General features: G+C 41.2%; 1 pseudogene; it reads left to right on the forward strand.

Annotated features, from left to right (window-relative positions):
* The first annotated feature begins 675 nt into the window (after positions 1-675).
* LOC125922468 (Y-box-binding protein 1-like) overlaps positions 676-20,183 on the forward strand; it is a 33,561-nt pseudogene continuing 14,053 nt past the window's right edge.

Consider the following 20,183-nt stretch of genomic DNA (forward strand, 5'->3'; position numbering starts at 1 on the left):
ATTAGTAGTTCTTTGTTAATTTGGGGGATTACACAGGTATTTCTGAGGATTCAAGCCAAAGTTTTAAAATAATAATCACAGAAAAAGTTAAGTTGAGAAAAATCTATTTATTTACACAATATTTTCCAAGCACTAGGGAAAGATCTGTTTCCCAGGGCAATGGAATACCTGATCATGGCCCACTGGAGACACATGCCCACCGATACACAGTCAGAAGACATTCCATCACTGTGTTCCCTTCACTGTGTTAGGGTCTCAAGAAATAGTGGTGAACAAAAGTTATTCCTTTTATAAAACTTATAGTCCAGAGGGGAAGGTAGACGTTGAACAAGTATTTATGGTTGTGACAAACGTTATGAAAGAAAAGCACAAGTGGGGCAGAGGGAAATAGAAATGTACAATGGGGGTAACGTAGCCTGGAGAAGCAAGAGAAATTTCCTAAAGAAGTAACATTTCAATTCGTCTTAGTAAGAAAGAGTGAGAAAGAGTTAATCGAGTAAAGAAGACAACAGGGCTAGGGTTAGTGTGGAGAAAAGAGGTATGGAACCTGACTATGCAATCATCTGAGATGGAAACTATTCTAGAAATTGAACATTGGGCCAGTGTGCCTGAAGCTCGAGAGAAGAGGGAACAGTAAAATAAAATGAAAAAAAAAAAAAAAAGAACTGAAGAACTATGAGTTGCTGTGGGCCTAGTTACCATCACATGCTGGGAGGAACCTCAGCAGTCACAGCTGCCCCAGTCACCATCACTGCAACTGTGAGTGGTAAGGCTGGGACCCAGCAGCCACCTGCCCTCGGCACTGCTGACACCAAGCTGGGCTCCACTGGCAGCAGCCAGGGTGCAGGGAGTGGGCCCAGGTGACCTCACATGGGTGGTGCATGCCTGTGGGGGCAAGGTCATCGCAACAAAGGTTTGGGGAACAGTAAAATGGTTCAATGTAAGAAACAGATAGAGAAGATGTGATGCATTTATACAATGGAATACCATTTAGCTGTAAAAACAATGACATTTTGCCATTTGCAATGACATAGTTGGAGCTAGAGAGTATTATGCTAAGCAAAAAGTCAGAAAAAGATAAATACCATATGATTTCACTCATATGTGGAATTTAAGAAAAAAAACAAATGAGCAAAGAAGGGGGCGGGGGGAGAGTGAGAGAGGTAAACTAAGATATAGACTCTTAACTGTAGAGAACAAACTGATAGCTACCAGAGGGGAGGTGGGGGTGGGAGTGGGTGAAATAGGTGATGGGGATTAAGAAGTGTGCTTGTCATGATGAGCACTGGGTGATGTACAGAATTACTGAATCCACTAAATTCTACCCCTGAAACTAATATTGCACTGTATGTTAACTAACTGAAATTAAAAATAAAAACAAAAGAAAGAAAGAAAGAAAGAAAGAAAGAAAGAAAGAAAGAAGATATAGTTTCATCAAAAGGAATGACACCAAGGAAGATGTATTTGTAAACAAGACTGCTATGAACAAGAATAATGCCAGGAAGTACCTTCACAGTATAGGAGATGGAGAGACTGTGAAATTTGATATTGTTGAAGGACAAGGAGGGGCGCCTGGGTGGCGCAGTCGGTTAAGCGTCCGACTTCAGCCAGGTCACGATCTCGCGGTCCGTGAGTTCGAGCCCCGCGTCAGGCTCTGGGCTGATGGCTCGGAGCCTGGAGCCTGTTTCCGATTCTGTGTCTCCCTCTCTCTCTGCCCCTCCCCCGTTCATGCTCTGTCTCTCTCTGTCCCAAAAATAAATAAAAAACGTTGAAAAAAAAAATTAAAAAAAAAAAAAAAAAAAAAAAAGAAGGACAAGGAAAGGGTACAGAGGCAGCAAATGTCACAGGCCCTGGTAGAGCTCCGGTTCAAGGCTGAAAATATGCTTTGGTTGGTAACCACTATCGATGCTATCCATCCAGGGAGTCTTCCACACAATTACCTGCAGAAGTCCCAGAATAACAAGAGTTGCCGGGGGGTGGGGGGAGGACCCTATGGGCATCAACCACTGTCTTCCAACCCTTCTGTGCAGGGAGAAGTGGTAGAGGGAGCTGACAAGCCAGGTTCAGGAAAGTAAGGTAGACCAGCAAGACAGAATATGTATCAGGGTTATATACCATGATTCCGCAGGAGTTATCTTCCCCAAAGATAGCCTAGAGAGGATGGCTTTGAAGAAGATAATGAAAATCAAGATAAGACCCTATGCCAGCAGCCACCTCAACATAGGCAGACACCCAGAAAACTCTAAACCACACCATGGCAAAGAGACAATAGCAGTCAATCCAGAAGCTGAGAATTCATCGACTCCCAAGGTTGAGCAGATCAGGGCTGAGTAAGTACCTGCTTATCATCTATACTATATCATCTGGTTTACTCACCTAACAAGAAGAAATGAATATGAAATTCCAGCAATAAGAAGTAAATGCAAGGTTGGAGCTGAAGACCTTAAGTGCTTGCTTTTTGCCCTTGACTACATAAATAGAACTATCTGCACTATCTATGCAGCATGGGTTTTTTTTTTTTACCTATTTTTTTTTTTTTTTACCTATTTTTACCTAAAGATGTCTCTTTTTGGTAATGACAAGTGTAGTTTAAAAAAAAGCCTAGTTTTTCTCAATACACCTTTAAAGTTTTTTAAATTGTTCCATATCTGGTCACCTTAAGTAACTTAGGAACCTCATTTTTAATTTTTTTTTTCTTAACATTTAGTTTTGGGAGAGCGCAAGCAGGGGAGGGGCATAGAGGGGAGGACAGAGGATCTGAAACAGGCTCTGTGCTGACAGGCTGACAGCAGTGAGCCTGATGTGGGGTTCAAACTCATGAACCACGAGATTATGACCTGAGCCAAAGTGGGATGCCCAAACAACTGAGCCACCCACATTCCCCTAATTTTTTTTTAAATTTTAGATAGAGAGAACACAAGCAGGGGAGGGGGCAGAGGGAGAGAGAGAGAGAGAGAGAGAGAGAGAGGGAGAATCTTAAGCAGGATCCATGCTCAGCACAGAGCCTGATGTGGGGCTTGATCTCACAACCCTGGGATCATGACCTGAGCCGAAATCAAGACTTGGACACCAACCAACTGAGCCACCCAGACACCCTTCATTTTTAATTTGTAATAAAAGTTTACAACTTGGGGGTTCCTGGCTGGCTCAGTTGGTAGAGCATGTGACTCTTGATCTCAGGGTTATGCGTTTGAGCCTCACATTGGGCACAGAGATTACTTCAAAATAAGATCTTTAAAAAAAAAGTTTCCAACTTGATTTTTTTCAAGAGTCAACCAACAGCAAGCACCTATTAATAAAGTTCTTGAAAGAAATAAGAAAGAAAGAAAGAAAGAAAGAAAGAAAGAGAAAGAAAAAAGAAAAAGAAAGAAAGAAAGAGTAAGTTATATTTTGCTAGGCCTCATAGGACACCTTGCAGATTTTGAAGTGTATGTTAAAGAAAAGAGAAAGCAATAGAAGAGCCTTAAAACATGACCATGGATACACTAGAGAAGATGTATTTGGAGGGAATAAGAGATGATATTTGGGAACCACATAGGAGCTCACTATAGTAATCCAAGCATGAGATTATGGTGGATTATACTGGGGTGGCTATAGTGAGGATGGAGAAAAGTTTATGGGTTTAAGAGATATTTTAGAACAAAATCAACAATCCATGACATGGATTATTAAAAAGTAGTCTAACAGAACAATTTCATATAGAGGGTGGAAATATAAACTGATCAGAGAGACTGGGATTACTGGACTATATTGAGGGTCCATTTCAACCTGATGACTGTCATTTTCCCGGGATGTACTCCGCAGCCAAGTGCTACTGAGCTTACCCAGAAATGCTGATTTTTCCAGGCCAAGTGTGAAACATAAACAACTCAGGAAATTCAGTGATGGCCAAGAGAGTGACTAGAATGCTGGACCATGGAATCCAGGCTGCATAAAGAAGATAATAAAGCAGGAACAGATAATATGAGGTAAAATGCATACTGAGAGTAGTTGAGAAAGCAAGTGCAAAGGATAGGAGGTTGCTGGTGATCAGAAAAATGATGTATATATTGGCGATTTTCTAGACAATTTTGGGAATTGCTGAGATAGAAATGGAGGATAAGGTCACTGACAATGAAGAGTTAACAAAATGAGAAGCTAGTATCGGAGCAGTGTGACCATATGGATGTGGAAGTCAACCAAGCTGATGACAGGGTTCAGAATGGAAAGAGAGACTATAAGCCAGATACCAAAGTCTCCACTGAATAATGGAAAGTGTCAAGGATGAGACAGAAGACAATCCTGGGATGGGGAAAAATGAGTGTAAGAGTCTTAGCTTACCAACTGTCAAAAATACCAACTGTTAGAAACCATAATGTTAAGGGGTACCTGTGTGACTCAGTCGATTAAGCGTCCAACTTCAGCTCAGGTCATGATCTTGAGGTTCGTGAGTTTGAGCCCCACATCAGGCTCTGTGCTGACAGCTCAGAGCCTACAGCCTGCTAAGGATTCTGTGTCTCCCTCTCTCTCTGTCCCTCCCCTGCTTGCACTCTCTCTCTCTCTCTCTCAAAAATAAACATACATTTAAAAAAAAGAAAAACATAACGTTAAACACACACACATACACACATGCTGGAAATTTTACACTAAGGTATAAACAGAAAGGGTTTAAATGGATGAAGGAAATTAACACTAACCGAGCACCTACTATGTGTTGGTGTAGTGGAAATCTATGCTTTTTCTGCTCTGAATACCTTCCTGTTTTTCTTTCAGTAACACTATCTCCCGTTCGCTATAGAGAATGTTGTTCCCACTTTCTTCGTGGTTCTGGTGAGGCTGCCAATGACTTAACCCAATCCCCCAGCCTTTGTAAAATCAGGTGACCTAATCTAGAACAATAAGCATCTCTTTCCTGGGAATTTAAATCTTGACAAGAACTAAGACTGGTTGGAGATGATTCCACTCATGCATGAAAATAGCTGTACCCAGAAAACAGTCAACACTTCCTGCTGCAGAGATACCAAGAGTCTCCTAGTTCTGAAACTGGGTCGTTCATTTCTTCCTTGATTCTATGATTCTAATAGATCTGCTTCTCTGCCTTAAGTTTGGCAATGTTGGTTTCTGTTGCTTGTAACCCAAGAACCCAAGAACCCAAGCACTTGCCAGGCAGGGTGCTGGGTGCTTTCTGTGTGAATTTGTTTAATTTAATACTCACAATGTTCTTAAAAGGAAGGTATCATAATCCCATTCTATGCATAAGGAAAATGAAGCTCATCAAGGTTAAAGTAACTTGCTTACAGAAACACAGCCAGTAAATGGTGAAGGGTAACAAGGGGCTCAAGTCTTTGTCTTGGATGCCAGAGGCTATGCTGCTTCTACTTCACAAATAAACAGAGATATTAACAAGGATTCCTTGATTTCTACTTTCAGACATAATCTGCTTTAAATGATCTCTGCTAAATATCACCAGATACAACAAATGGAAGTTCTATATATTGTTTTACTGTATATGTGCACTTATTTCCCTACTTAAAATATCTCTTAATCGCATAAAATCCAGATCTTTTATTCTCTATTCTCTAATGTTCCAAATTCTTTTGCAGTCCATAATTAAGAACAAGTTAATTGCACATAATTTCATAATGGTGATAAGTGTAATTATGACTCCAAGATCATGCTTAATAACCATGGTGTTAAGCAAAGCTAAAACACAAAGTCCATAAAGATGTCCTATACAGGGAAGGAAATCTACTGGATGTCACAGGAGAAATAAAGTGTAAGAAGTTAATTCTCAGGGAGCCTGGGTGGCTCAGTCGGTTAGGCATCTGACTTCAGCTCAGGTTGTGATTTCCTGATTCATGGGTTTGAGCCCTGCATTGGGTTCACGCTGACAGTGCAGAGCCTGCTTGGGATTCTCTCTCTTCCTCTCTCTCTCTCTCTCTGCCCTTCCCCCACTTGTGCACTCGCTCTCTCTCTCAAAATAAATAAATAAGCTTTCAAAAAAAAGAAGTGAAAATTCTCTGCCAGATATGTACTTTCTAATTGGGAAAAACAAATTACAATGGTATGAAAAGTAAAATAGTAGACGGAAGTGGAACAAAGATGCGAAAATTGTATGTGATTCACTGGGAGATGGATATTTTAAGAGAGGTGACTGTAATGTCCTACGAAGAACTTAGACATCCCTCAAATCTAGGGGAATAGGAAATGAGGAACAATATTCTTGCTTCTCTCCACAAGAAAAAATGTATGATGCCTAAAATAATAAAAGGTTTCTGTGATACATGGCTGACACATAGTATATCTTCATCCCAGGGGAGAATTTCCAGAAGTTGATTTTCCAGATTTATAGAATACAACTTCTGAGTGGTCACTGTAGCAACTGTGATATTTCCCTGTGTCTTCTGGCTGAACCAGTGACAAGTTACATCACTAATCCTGAGTTTATTAAGAAGCGTCATCATCTCATGTTAGAAACGTCTCTGGAGGATTTGGTGCCGTTCTCTCATGTTGATTATTTGAGATTTATGTCCTGAAAAGCCAAACTGCATTTCTAATCTGTCATCAAAGCAGATTATCAGAACCAGAAATGACAAAATTTAACACACAGTTTTTCATGCCTAAGACTAACAGCAAAGCTGCAATACATTTCACCACATTCAAAGTAAACATGATATATTAAAAGTAGTTTTTCCTCTCTCACCAAATAATTATAGGTTCCTTCTTACTAAAAACAAATTATTTTTATTTCCCTTAAGAAGACTATGATTAATTGTACAAAATTACACTTGTCTGTAATTGAATAGATTTCCTCCTTTCCTCTGGTTTAGTGGTATATGATATATTATTAAATAGCTTGGGAAAACCCAAAGAAGGAAATCTTCCTCTTCAGGACTAAAGCCGGCTTGTTAATGACTATGGTGGAACTATACGCAAGGGTCGACAAGTTTCATTCCTTCATTAATGTGACCTCTGGCAAACTGAGCAAATGGTGTTTTACACCTCAGTCTTAGCCTATTCATGCTGCTATAACAAAATACCACACACTGGGTATCTTATTAGGAAAAGGAATGTATTCCTTGCAATTCTGGAGGCTGGAAGTTTAAGACCAAAGTGCCAGTAAGGTTGGATGAGGGTCCTCTTTTTTTTTTTTTAAACATTTATTTATTTTTGAGAGACAGGGGAGGGGCAAAGAGAGAGGGAAACACAGAATTGGAAGCAGGCTCCAGGCTCTGAACTGTCAGCACAGAGCCTGATGTGAGGCTCGAACCCACAGACCACGAGATCATTACCTGAGCTGAAGTTGGTTGTTCAACCGACTGAGCCACTGAGGTCCCCTGGATGAGGGCCCTCTTCTGGGGTCACAGCCACAGGCTTTTCACTGTGTCCTCACCTGGTGGAAGGGGCAAGGGAGCTCTGCAGGGTCTTTTTGTAAGAGCATTAATCCTATTCATGAGGGCTCCACCCTCATGATCTAAGCAGTTGCCAGAGGTCCCACTTCCTAATATCATCACATTGGGCTTTAGGATTTTAGGATATGAACTGGGGGGGGGGGGGGGGGGGGGGGGGGGGGGGGAAGGGTTGAAGGGGTGGAACACAAATGTTCAGACCACAGCAAGCTCCAATTCTAATTTACTGGAAGCACCTTGCTATCACCCAAATCTCCCCTAAGAGGACACTAGTCTTAGAAATTTGCTTATAAAAGCACAAATGAGGGGTACCTGGGTGGCTCAGTTGGTTGGGCATCTGGCTCTTGATTTTGGTTCACGTCATGATCTCACAATTCATGAGATCGAGTCCCATGTCGAGCTCTGTGCTGACAGCACAGAGCCTGCTTAGGATTCTCTCTCATTCTCTCTCTGTCTCAAAATAAATAAACAAACCAAATACATACATACATACATACATACATAAAAGCACAAATGAAAGCCAAAACATTGTTTTAATGTGGTGGGCTAGGACTTTGTAAAGATATATCCCTAAGGCAGGATTTCTGAACCTCAGCACTACTGACATTTCAGGCTGGATAATTTGTTTTGTGAGGGGGGAGGGGTGCTGTCCTGTGCATTGTACAAAGTTTAGCAGCATCTACCCACTAGCTGCCAGTAACACACATCACTCCCGTTAAGACAAACAATGATATCTCCAGAAATCGCCCCTGGTTGAGGACCGCTCCCCTAAATTCTAGCACTTCTTTTTGGCCCCAAAGGTAGAGGGCATTTATCTGGTCCTGCTAGTTGTTCCCCAATATCATAATCCTGTTCTGGTAGTAGAAGCTCCTGCTAATCTTGTGGCAGTCTAGGATGCAGACCACATTTCCCAGCATCTTGTACCTAAGTGGGACAAAGATGCAAAAGTCAGATTAATAGGATTCAAGACAAAATTATGTGGGTAACTTCCTGTCATGCCCATAAAAGGAAAGGGTTTCCCCCCTCCCCCCATTCTACTTTCCCCTTCTCACTGGTTAGGTGTGAACGCGATGGTGACAGCTAGCCATATTGGACACAGGGACTGAAGCTGCCTGTTGAGCATGGCAGAGCAACAACATAAAAGGCAACCAGATGATAGAGATGCTACATCAACTCTGGACCCAGACAGAGAAATCAACTTCTGTCTTGTGTCAGCCACAGCTATACTGGAGTCTTTGTTATAGCAGCTGGCATTTGCATCTTAACGAATGTAAATCCCAAACACTTTTACACATATCAAGTCAAGAAGGTAGCAGTTAAGATAGGAGTTCTCTTTGACCCACTGGAGTTTAAGAAAGGTTCTAACTGGGTCTCCACCCTTGACTGAAAAATAGTCCTTTTTCATTCCAACATTGTTCCCTGGGAAACAAACACTGAGCCGTGAGGGAGCACAGTGTTAGTGATCCAGCCAGGTAGACCAGCTGAACTAACCCATGTGATCAAAAGGAAGACAGTAAACATGGGTGGCCCTTTTTAGGCTTAAACAGAGATTTCCATCTGATCAGGTGAGACTGACAGAGTCCCCTCCTCAGTTGTTCACTTGCATTATATGATTTGCCACAGAAAGAGCATGCTAAGATATACTTTTGTGTGCATGTCAAGAATGAAAAACACCTATCGGTGGAAAGGATCGTCAGTGTCCTAGTCATGTGCCTAGCCCATGGACAAACTCAAAAGCAATGGAGAGTGAAGGTCTGCAGGCCAAAGTGATTAAATGCATTCAGGAAGGGCTTCATGAAACACAAAGCACAAGGCAGGGAGGATATGAGTGTTCAGTTCCTCAGTGACAGCAAGAAAACCATGGCAGAGGCCTAGGGGAGGACAGAGCCCTACAGACACCATTGTGCCTCAGACCTGCTGGAGCACAGTAATCCTGAGTGGGAGAGGACTTTGCTTATAAGCACAAATGAGATACCCCTGTGGTAAAACCCAGAAATACTTGAGGGTGGGCCATGCATCATCAGGTAAAGCTTTAAGCTGGCCAAAGTCGACCATTGATGTGTACTGTCCTATGTCAGACAACGGTAAATGCCTGACCCACTGAGGTTTTCAGAACTCACTTCCTTTAACATTCCAGCCATGAGAAACTCAGGACAGTGTTCAGGACCAAAACAGGAAATTGTACTGACATTCTTGGGAAAACATTTTCCTTCCTGGTACAAACACTATCCTGAAGCAGTAGCTGCCATCGTCTTTGAGCCTCTGCAATGGCTGGGTTCTGGACTTCTTGTTAAGGAAGGAAAATAGCCCCATGTGCTTAACTGACTGTAACTGGGTTTTCCTCACTTGCAGCCATTGCTAACTGATGCATGGCTACGGGCTAATAAGGTCTGGGGAATTTATATTACAACAAATGTTGCAGTCAACCCTCCTGAAAAAGTGGTCTTAGGCTCATATACAAGCTAAGTACCTCCATGCATTTGGCTCAGTGTCTACATGGCCTTTGTGTGACTTCTTACAATATTTTGATATTCATTTACCTATCTAAAAAGACTGGTGCTGGTAAGGATGCAGAAAAACGTGGATTCCTCCTATACTGCTGGTAGAAATATAAAATGGTACAGCCACTTTGGAAAACTGTTCAACAGTTTCTTATAAACTAAATGTACACTTTCCATATAACACGGCAATTATATACTCTTGGGCATTTATCCCAGGGAAATGAAAACTTGTGTTCAAACATGCATACATAAAAACCTGTACAGTTGATCATTGAACAACAGAGATTTGAACTGCACAGGTCCACTTACATAGGAATTTTTTACAGTATAGTACTGTAAATGTATTTCCTCTTCCTTATGATTTTCTTAATAACATTTTTTTTTGCTAGCTCACTTTATTGCAAGAATGCAGTGTATAATACATATAATATACAAAATATGTAGTAATTGACTATGTTATCAGCAAGGCTTCCAGTCAACAGTAGGCTATCGGTAGTTAAGTTTGGGGGAGTCAAATGTTACATGTGGATTTTCTACTGTGTGAGGGGGGTCAGTGTCCCTACCCCGCCATGCTGTTCGAGGGTCAATTGTACAGGAATGTTCATAGCAGCTTTGAAATTACAAAAACCTGGACACAACCACTGTCTTTCAAAGAGTGGATTGTTGAGCAGGCTCTGGAACATCTACAGAATGGAATACTACTCAGCAATAAAAAGGAATGAACTGTTAATACACACAACAACTTTGGATGGACCTCGAGGACATGATGCTTAGTGAAGAAAGTCCATCTCCAAAGGTTATATACTGTGTGATTCCCATTCTCTAACAGCCTGGGAATGACAAAAGTACAGAGATGGAGAACAGATTACTGGTTGCCAGGGGTTGGGGATAGGAGACAGAGGGAGGGAGGATGTGAATCTAAAGGGGCAGAACAAGAGAGGTTCCTTTGTGGTGAGGGAACAAACAGCTCTCTGTACCTTAATTGTGGGAGCCGTTACACAGACTCACATCTGAGATCAGACCACATAGAACTATAAGCACACACACACACACACACACACACACACGTGCACACACAAGAATGCATGTAGAAACTGGTGAAAACTGAATAGGTCTCTAGTCCACTTAATAGTTTGCTGGTTTTGATTGTGTACTGCAGTCACATAAGATGTCACCATCAGGGGAAGATGGGTAAAGAATACATGGAACTCTAGGAATTGATTTCACTATTTTTTGTGAGTCTATAATTATTTCAAAATAAAAAGCCTTTAAAAAAATTAGCCAATCTTAATAATGGAAGAAAGAAAGAAAGAAAGAAAGAAAGAAAGAAAGAAAGAGAAAACTGGCTACCCAGAGTATCGTTTCTGAATGGAATCTATAATCATTTTCTTTAAAATTTCTCATATAGTTTTAAGTGTGAGAGATGTTTTGCCTTATTAAAGTGAATGGGACATAACCATAGAAAGAAAAAGTTGGGGATAAAGAGGAAGAAAGCAGGGAACAGTACATAGCCTTATAAACTTAGAGATGAGGGGCGCCTGGATGGCTGAGTCAGTTAAGCGTCCAACTTTTGATTTCAGTTCAGGTCATGATCTCATGGTACATAAGTTCAAGCCCCACGTAGGGCTCCATGCTGACAGTGTGGAGCCTGCTTAGGATTCTCTCCCTATTCCTCTCTGTCCCTCCTCTGTGCACTCTCTCTCTTACTCTCTCAAAAATAAATAAACATTAAAATAAATAAATAAATAAACAAGCAAACAAACTTAGAGATAAATGGTAATAAAACAATGAAGATATTATCAACTTTTTAGTTAAAATATTGAACTTAAGAGTCCTGTTCAAGCATGAACTATAGGTCAAAAATATAAATGCAGTGCAGATGTGAATGTTTAAGCCAATGACATTTTTTTTTCAGAATCTTTTGATCCAGTTCCCTTTATGGGCCAAAGAAAGAATCACCGTCACCCACCACACAAACTAATCATTTTCCGCCTCTCTTGGGGGGGGGGGGGGAAAGATGAAATTAACCAATTGTGACAATTAAACAATTTACACAAAAGTTGTATGCACTTTTCTCAGAAAGATAAATTGCACATGTTCACAACAAGTAAAACAGGAGATGCTTGGCAAGTTCTTACACCATCTCTCTTGGAGGGGAAAACAGAAGGCACCCATTGTGCCCCTCCCCCACCCCCTCGGTTGCCTCAGAGGAGGTAGTGAGTTGTGATGGAATGTACCAGTTATCCTTGAATGTTAGCATTACCCTTATTTCTATCTAGAGGCAGTGATAAAGGTGTCAGAAAGTTTTTCCTTTTTGAAATAGCCATCTGGTTATTCATAGAAGTAGCTATAGGTTCGGGACAAAAAATCTCAAGATCAAGTAAAAGGGGGAGTCAAGATTGCAAAAAATTATTCTCCCCAGCAGTTGAGACAGGTGTGGGGATTAAGTGAATGTTGTGTAGCATAATCTTGGGTAGAAGACAGAGGAACCAGCACAGAAACTGGATTTCAGTCGCCAGGTGTTCAGAAGCTTGAGACACCTTGCTTATTAAAAGGAATTGAACTTAGCCCTTCAGGGAAGGGGTTTATCCCTGATTTTGTCAAAGCCCCCATATATATTCGTGAAACTTCACTTTTTTTTTTTCAGTTTTACCTGTGACCTCTTGCAGTGTGCAAACATGTATAGACTTGAAATATATCCTTGAGGCAAATTACATACATTGAAAAATCACGTATATCTTCTCCCTGGACACAGTCCAGCAAAGACAGACACACATTAAAATTGTGACAAATATTGGCTGCAGAATGAACACCCGAGTAAATGAAATTTAACATAAACTTCTAATTTCCACTCTCATTTAAAAATGCCAACTGGGGATTGCTACATCATCAACTTAAATTTCAGTGGTAATTTTCAGAAAAATTAAGAAATAAAATGCCAGAAGAAATGAAATGCTAGAAGAACCAGCATAGTTATTTGAAATTATCTATTAGGTTGAAACCTATTGGGGAAAACAGAGAGCCATTTGAAGGTTTATTTATTTGGCATCACATCTGTAGAAGAACCACATTTTAAAAAAGCAAAAGGCTGAGCTACAGCCCCAATTTGGGACTCAAGATATTCAACTGTTATGAGAGACTGGACCAAGGGAAGACTATAATTGTGACCATAATTCATATTGTACAAACTAGTCAATTTCTTTATCTTTCGCAGTGGCCGCAGAAAATGTCAAAGCACAAATTTTTTTTTCCTCTTCCCATTCTTTCATATTTTGCTGTGTTACTCACGTCCTGTAGTAACTCCTGGCTGACTTGAAAGGCTCCCTGGGACATCAATTCCCAGGACTCAATTTTCTCTATCAGATTGTTGCAAATAAATCTCATTTTATATCTCAGCTCATAACCGCAGTGAAAATGCTTTACCGTGCCTCTGCTTTCTATTGCTGTGTTTAATGCTACAGCTGAGGGCTTGATCGTCTCTCCATGAGACACAGAGGATGGGAATGTTATTTCCCTTCCCCCACCCTTCAGCTCCCAGTAACAATTGAGCATTAAGGTAGTAAATCACCGTCATAATTGTCTGGATATATCCAGTCGACTGGCTTAATGAGACGGGAAGTAGGTTGCTGGGGAAGAGGAATGACATTTTAACAAGACAACTTGCATCAAACTGTAATTTATCCTTCACAACACATTTAATTTTTCTGGAAAGTTATCAGAAGCAAAATCGCCATCTTGAAGATGCCAAACCCTGCTTAACCCTTCTGAGTTACTTTATTAAATCAACAGAAGTATATAAGACATTCTTTAAATATTTGAAAAGATATGCTAGCAAAATGCTATCTACCTCATTTCTGGTGGCTCTGAAGCATGTGGGATTTAAAATATCCTATTTAAAAAGACAGTAGTTCAACACAGTGGTCCCCCCACCCCTTATCTGTGGGGGATACGTTCCAAGACTCCCAGTGGATGCCTGAACCTGCAGATATTACCTGAACCCTATTTATACTATGTTTTTTCCTATACATACATACCTATAATAAAGTTTAATTTATAAAGTATGCACAGTAAGAGATTAACAACGGAGGTTCATATAAATAGAACAACTATAACAATATACTGTAATAAAAATTAACTGAATGTGGTCCCTCTCGCTCTAAAAATATCTTATTGTATTGCACTCACCCTTCTTGTGATGTTGTGAGATGATAAAATGTCTACCTTTTGGAGAAAGTGAGGTGAATGACAGAGGCACTATGGAGCCTTAGGCTACTACTACTGACTTTCAGAAGGAGGATCATCTGCTTTCGACTGTGGTTGACTACAGGTAAGGAGGACTACCTTTTCTGTATTTTTCATTCCGCGAGACTTGGCCCATTTCAAACTTGCATTTCCACCTTGTCCTGACGAAGAAACTGACTAGACCTGAGCTCTCTGTTAACCACTTCCAAGCCTCATTAACTCTCTCAAGATCATGATGGTCCAGCATCCCAGAGTCCATGTGGGGCTGTGTTCAGATTTCGAAACAAAAGTAAAGGCTTCTCAGGGGTTTGTCAGGGCAGCGTTTTCTGCAGGCACATGGGGGTGGGGAAATCGGATTCACCCAAGAAGGGAAGCACAGAAAGAGTCATACAGTGTGAAAGTATGGCAGTGGTCATGCTTATGTCTTGATGCATAGCAGCTTCGTATGGCTGTATTTCTGAGCTTAATGTACATTAGGACTAAACAAGAAAAGAAAGAAATCACAGATGCTTCTCCTGGCTCTCTTTTACTTTTTGGTTGAAATGCTTTACACGTGTTCTGTTTCAACCTGAACCATTTATAGCCGAGGCCTGCAATCACTTCCTCACCATTTTCTTTTCTTCTTTTCCTTCATCCTAACCTATCCTTGTCCCTTTTGTTCCTTTGTTCTTATTCCTCCTTTCTCCCCTCCCTCTTTCTTTCATTCCTTTCTCCCTTCTTCCCTGCTTTCCCCCTTTAGGTATCTCAGCCTCACAGAGACCCTTCCTCTTGCCCTCCAAGTTGCCTACCGGCATTTCATTTAGGTGTAATGAAGACCCATATTTCATACTTCATATGGGTCTTTTAGTTGAAATTTTGTTGGTGCTTAAAGCCCACATTTTTAAGCAAGAGGCAACCTCTATAGTGGAGCAGCTTTCCACAATGTCCTGAAAGAGGGTATTCTGAGAACGTGTGCTTAGCACACCTGCTCCCTCAGCTGGAAGTAGGTTTACTTATGGTTTTGACTAACAACAACAAACAATTCAAACAACACAAAAACAGCTGGACTAAATGGTGGCTGTGTCAGGTTTGTCCTGATTTACTCTTCACAACTGCCCTCGATGTACTGTTACTATCCCCAACTTACCCCTGTAGAAAGGGAGGCACAGAGAGGTTAAATACTTGCCAAGTGATGCGCAGCCGATCTGTGTAAGAGCTGGAATTTGAAACAGGCAGGCTGACTCCAGAGGCCCCGGGTGTAACCAACCACAACTCTACACCGCTTCTGTCGGTCAGTGGGCATAGAGGTCACAGTTTGGAGGTTGTTAAAAGCACAAATGGGATAAAATTGTATACACTCTTCTGACATTTAAAAATCATTTCTTGCAGTAACAGAGAGTGACTGATTAATGGGTATAGGGTCTCATTTTGGAGAGAAGAAAATGTCCTGGAATTAGAGTTGATGGTTGCATGACACTGAGAATGTACGAAATGCCACTGAACACAAATTTAAAATTATTAATGGTGGGGCACCTGGGTGGTTCAGTCGGTTGAACATCCAACTCTTGATTTTGGCTCAGGTCATGATCTCACGGTTCATGAATTCAAGCCCCGCGTGGGGCTCTGTGCTGACAGCAAGGAACCTGCTTGGGATTCTCCATCTCCCTCTCTCTCTGCCCCTCCACCCTCCTCAAAAATAAACATAAACATTGAAAAATAAAATAAAATGATTAGTGGTTAATTTCGTGTTGTGTGAATTTTACATTTGTTTTTAAGAATCAGTTCTTAGTACCTTGGAGATCTTTCCATATAATTGTATGATAATTAATCTAACCACACTCCTATTTGTGGATAATCATGTTTTGCTATTATAAGGCATGTTTCAAAAGAACTTCTTGAACTTACATATTTGTACATGTAAGGGCAGATTCCTTGAAGTGAAATTGCTGAGTTGGAAGATGTACCTCTTTTAAGTTTTGATAGATACTGTCCAATTTCCCCTCAAAAAGATGTGTCCGTGTATTCACTTAAATAAAAATCACCACTGGAAGTAGATTTCTATTTGCAGTGTGGTTCTGGGGTTCTCTTCTTCCGAGGAAGTTGTATGTGCCGTGTGGTGATCTCTGCAGCCACGTATTGAAATACAATAGATATCCTCTGAAAGCTCAACTACTCTACTCTGTGATTCAGACATCAGGGCCCCTACCATAAACTTACAGTTTTAAAGACCCCTCCACTTCCAGATCCTAAGTCCACACATCTGATCTCTGTTCCACAGTTAATCGACCACCTTCAAAAGAGACCACCTGGTTTCAAAAAAAAAAAAAAAAAGAATCCTTTCCCAGCAAACATTCTGGACAGTTGCAACCTATCCTCATGCCCTTCTGGGGCCTTCTTCCACCCCTTCCTCTCCCCCACTCAGGCACCATCCTCTATGAGACAGAAGTTGCCTGACTGGCCTCTGAATGCTGGGCTTTGGCCTAGCCAAACCCAGGAGCCTCAGCAATTCCCAGGGGGGATCGTAGGGGTAATTTCTCCAAAGATGGGTTTCTCCCTAGGAGGAATTTTTATATCAGCTGCTAAAAATATACAATATTCTAATCCTCATTCCACAACGTGTCAAGCCTTTTACCCTGAAGAAAGAATGTGCTGACTCCTCTGTGCAGAAGTATTCACCCATCCACCTACTCTGATTTCCCTTTCCCACACCTCCCTCCTCCCACACAGTTGGGGAGATATCCATTTCTCAGGCTCCTACACTCAAGATCTCTCATTAACTCTCTGTCAGATTGTCCTCATCAGGTTAATAACACCCACCCTGGCATAAATACAGCTAATCGTTCTCAGCAGGTAAAATGAGCAAATTGTCCTCCTTTGCCACTTTCCTCTGTGCCCCGCCCCCTGCCTTCTCTAAAGGTCTACCGACACTGCCTCCTCTCACTCAAAGACCACATTTTAGTCTCCTCAGGCATCGGGAAGATTGTGGCCTAGTCACCTTCTCCCAGTGTTCACTTTGTGTGAAGAATGAAGTTAGTAAAGGGACAGGAAAAAAAAAGTTTTCCATCACCTACTTTATTTTTTTTTTTAATGTTTATTTATTTTCGAGAGAGAGAGAGAGCGCACACGCGGGGGAAGAGCAGAGAGAGAGAAAATAAGAGAGACACAGAATCTGAAGCAGGCTCCAGATCCTGAGCTGTCAGCACAGAGCCCGACGCAGACCCACGAACCTTGAGATCATGACCTGAGCTGAAGTCAGATGTTTGACTGAGCCACTTAGGCGCCCCTCCATCACTTACTTTAGGAAGCACAGCATCTTAGTTCTTACCTTTTCTCAAAAGAAGAATTTTTTTTAAACAGAAAACACCCCAGGAAGTACATCTGTGGCAGAAACTCATAAAAGTAATGTCTTCCAAGAATCCAATTATTCAGACTCTGTGCCTCGAAATCCTTAACTCTCAGGGGTTTGGGTTTACCCTGAAGGGGCAAGCGTCCAAAAAAATGAAAGGTTGGAAGGAGTGAACTGTTTCCTGAGGGACAGGAGACACCTGTCACATCTGAATCCCCAGAAGCACAAAGGCTGTCCTCTAATTTTCTGAGAGCTAATTGTTCCAAGCCCCAGAGGGACCCTCTACCGAATCAATTTCTGCAGAGACTTCAGTCCCTGGCAAGAATAGCCTTTTCCCTTATTTTTTTTTTTTCTGATGAGCTTAACCCATTTAATTCCATCTAATTCTTTAATGAGGCTCTGTTTTCCATATGGATTCTCACATTTTTAAATATACCGTCCACTTGTATTCTGTAAGCATTGACAAGATTGTCTGGTTTGCTTAACTTGAGCTGTACCTATTCCATATCAAAGGCAAAACAAACAGAAACAAAAAAACAACTGAAAAAAAGCAATTAATTGATTTGATTGTCAACCAGACGATTAGTTAAGCTGACTGCCTTAATGAACTAGCTAGTGATTTGGTCAACGGTGATTAGTTGATTCCTTTAAAACTATGAAACCACACAGATAGCCAAATTCCAGAAACTCTTCTAAGTAATTTCTATATTTTCTTCCTTTAAAAGCAAGCAGAAATAAGACTCCTCTAAATTCTTTTGGGGGAGGGGGAATTTCTGCCAACTCCTGATGAGTGTCATATGACTAAGAGTTGAGCAAAAATGTAATGCAATGGTATATATCATCCAGAATCAAGAAACTCATCCAAGAAGTACTGATAACTTAATCCCTCACTAAAGAATCTCTAGAAACATAAACACTCTGGATCCTGAGGAATTTTTAGTTTATCTTGTTGGAAATTCTGCAGACTCATCTCTGAATTTCAAATGGATTCAATTTTCAGTTTTTAGAAATGGCAAAGGATAACACGTTGATTTCTCAATATGGCCTTAGAGGGCCTCTTTGGTGGTCCACAGCAGGACCCCTAAGTGAAAGATTAATTATAAACTACCATTCTGGGTAGTGGTTGGACTCAGATGGGTATCCTGTACCAACTAGTAACCAGGTTTTTTCTTTAAATTCAAAAAGATTTTAATCCAAGTGTGCCCTGATCTGACAAAAACGTGAGATTATTTTTCATCAGCCTCCTTCCAGCCCCAACCCCTCAGCTCACATGTTACAGCTTTCGATGAGGGGTAGTTGCTCCAGCATCAAGGACTGACATGGAATGCCCCCGCCTCCTGGCATCTTTCCAGACCCCATACTATTTCCTTCCCCCAAAATCAAGACGTGCACAAATGCATGTATGTACAAACACGCCTCACCTTCTTTGTCGTAGCCTTCCCTTAATTTCTCCCCTTACAAGTTTGAAATTTGTAATTTCAAATACAAACAATTATCAGAGGAGTTGAGTAAGGGAGAGACAAAGAAATCAGCTGGATATGACAATATGTGAATCAGACCTTTTACGAAGAACACAAACATTCGGACCTCAGTTTCTCCTCCTATACAACGAACGCAACTGTGTCACTGTATCTGCCAGTGGTTTGAGAAAAGGATGAATAGGATCATGTTTCCTAAGTCTCCTTAAGTTTCAATGTACAATGGTGCCAGCAAAGAATAAAGTGTCGTTTTCCTTCGGGCAGAATAATTAAAACTAAATCTCATGAGTCCCATCTCTATGCGTGTCTCCCAAATTGATCATGCAGTGATTTTTAAGAACAGAGCAGCTCTGTGTCATTTATTTATAATCGCTTTTCATTGTTACACTGGAGCCTTCACACACATCACCTTCGGGCTCTGGGGAACTGTTCACATTCATTAGGGAAAGGAAACAGTCTTTCTTTCAAATAAGCAATTTGATTGCTTCAGCAATAGGTCTGTAATTACTGGAGCACTGGGATATGTTATTGTTAATAAGATGAAGAAACCAGCCTTTCTCCAAATCAGAGGGGGTTCAGTCTCCTTTTTCAGAGACTGTAATTAAAAGGGGTGGCAGGGGTTCCCTGTGCCCTGTGATGGGGCTGGCACCAGACTGGAGACACCAGGTCAGAGAGGCTTCCTCCCCTTCTTGTCCTCTGTGGAGTCGGATCGTATTTCCAAAGTCTCTTTAAGTTTCAATGTACAGCGGTGCCAGCAAAGAACAAAGTATGGTCTTCCTTCGGGCAAAAATTGAGCAGACCGTAGAATGAATACAGTGGTGGTCAGGCAGAGAGGACTTCATGCCATCTCCTCATACCTATGGCAGGAGGTCAAGGTTGTGACGTCTATCCACATTCAACATAGTATAACAGCATTAACTGTGGAAGCCTGACAAGCTTTTAGAATTTCACTTTTTGTATCCTGAGGCTACATCAGTGTCTAACTGAAATGGACAAATTCAGGAAGATTTAGTACAGAAACAAATTCATTTTGTCAAGCCTTTCAGTCATTTGTTGATTTGGTCAGGTAACCGCACGTTCATTGTTCAGTTCCTGTTCTAACCCAGGTGAAGCTCTTGGCTCTGGACAAAGAGGTCCCAGACCTTAAGGAACTCACTTGTGGAACTGCTCCCCAACCTAGCTTCTTGTTTCGCTATTTTGGTTCTTACCTTTATTCTTTCCTTCACTCACCCTTTTCACATTCATATTT

This window comes from Panthera uncia, chromosome B1 (genome assembly GCF_023721935.1).
Source record: "Panthera uncia isolate 11264 chromosome B1, Puncia_PCG_1.0, whole genome shotgun sequence".
Classification (NCBI taxonomy): domain Eukaryota; kingdom Metazoa; phylum Chordata; class Mammalia; order Carnivora; family Felidae; genus Panthera; species Panthera uncia.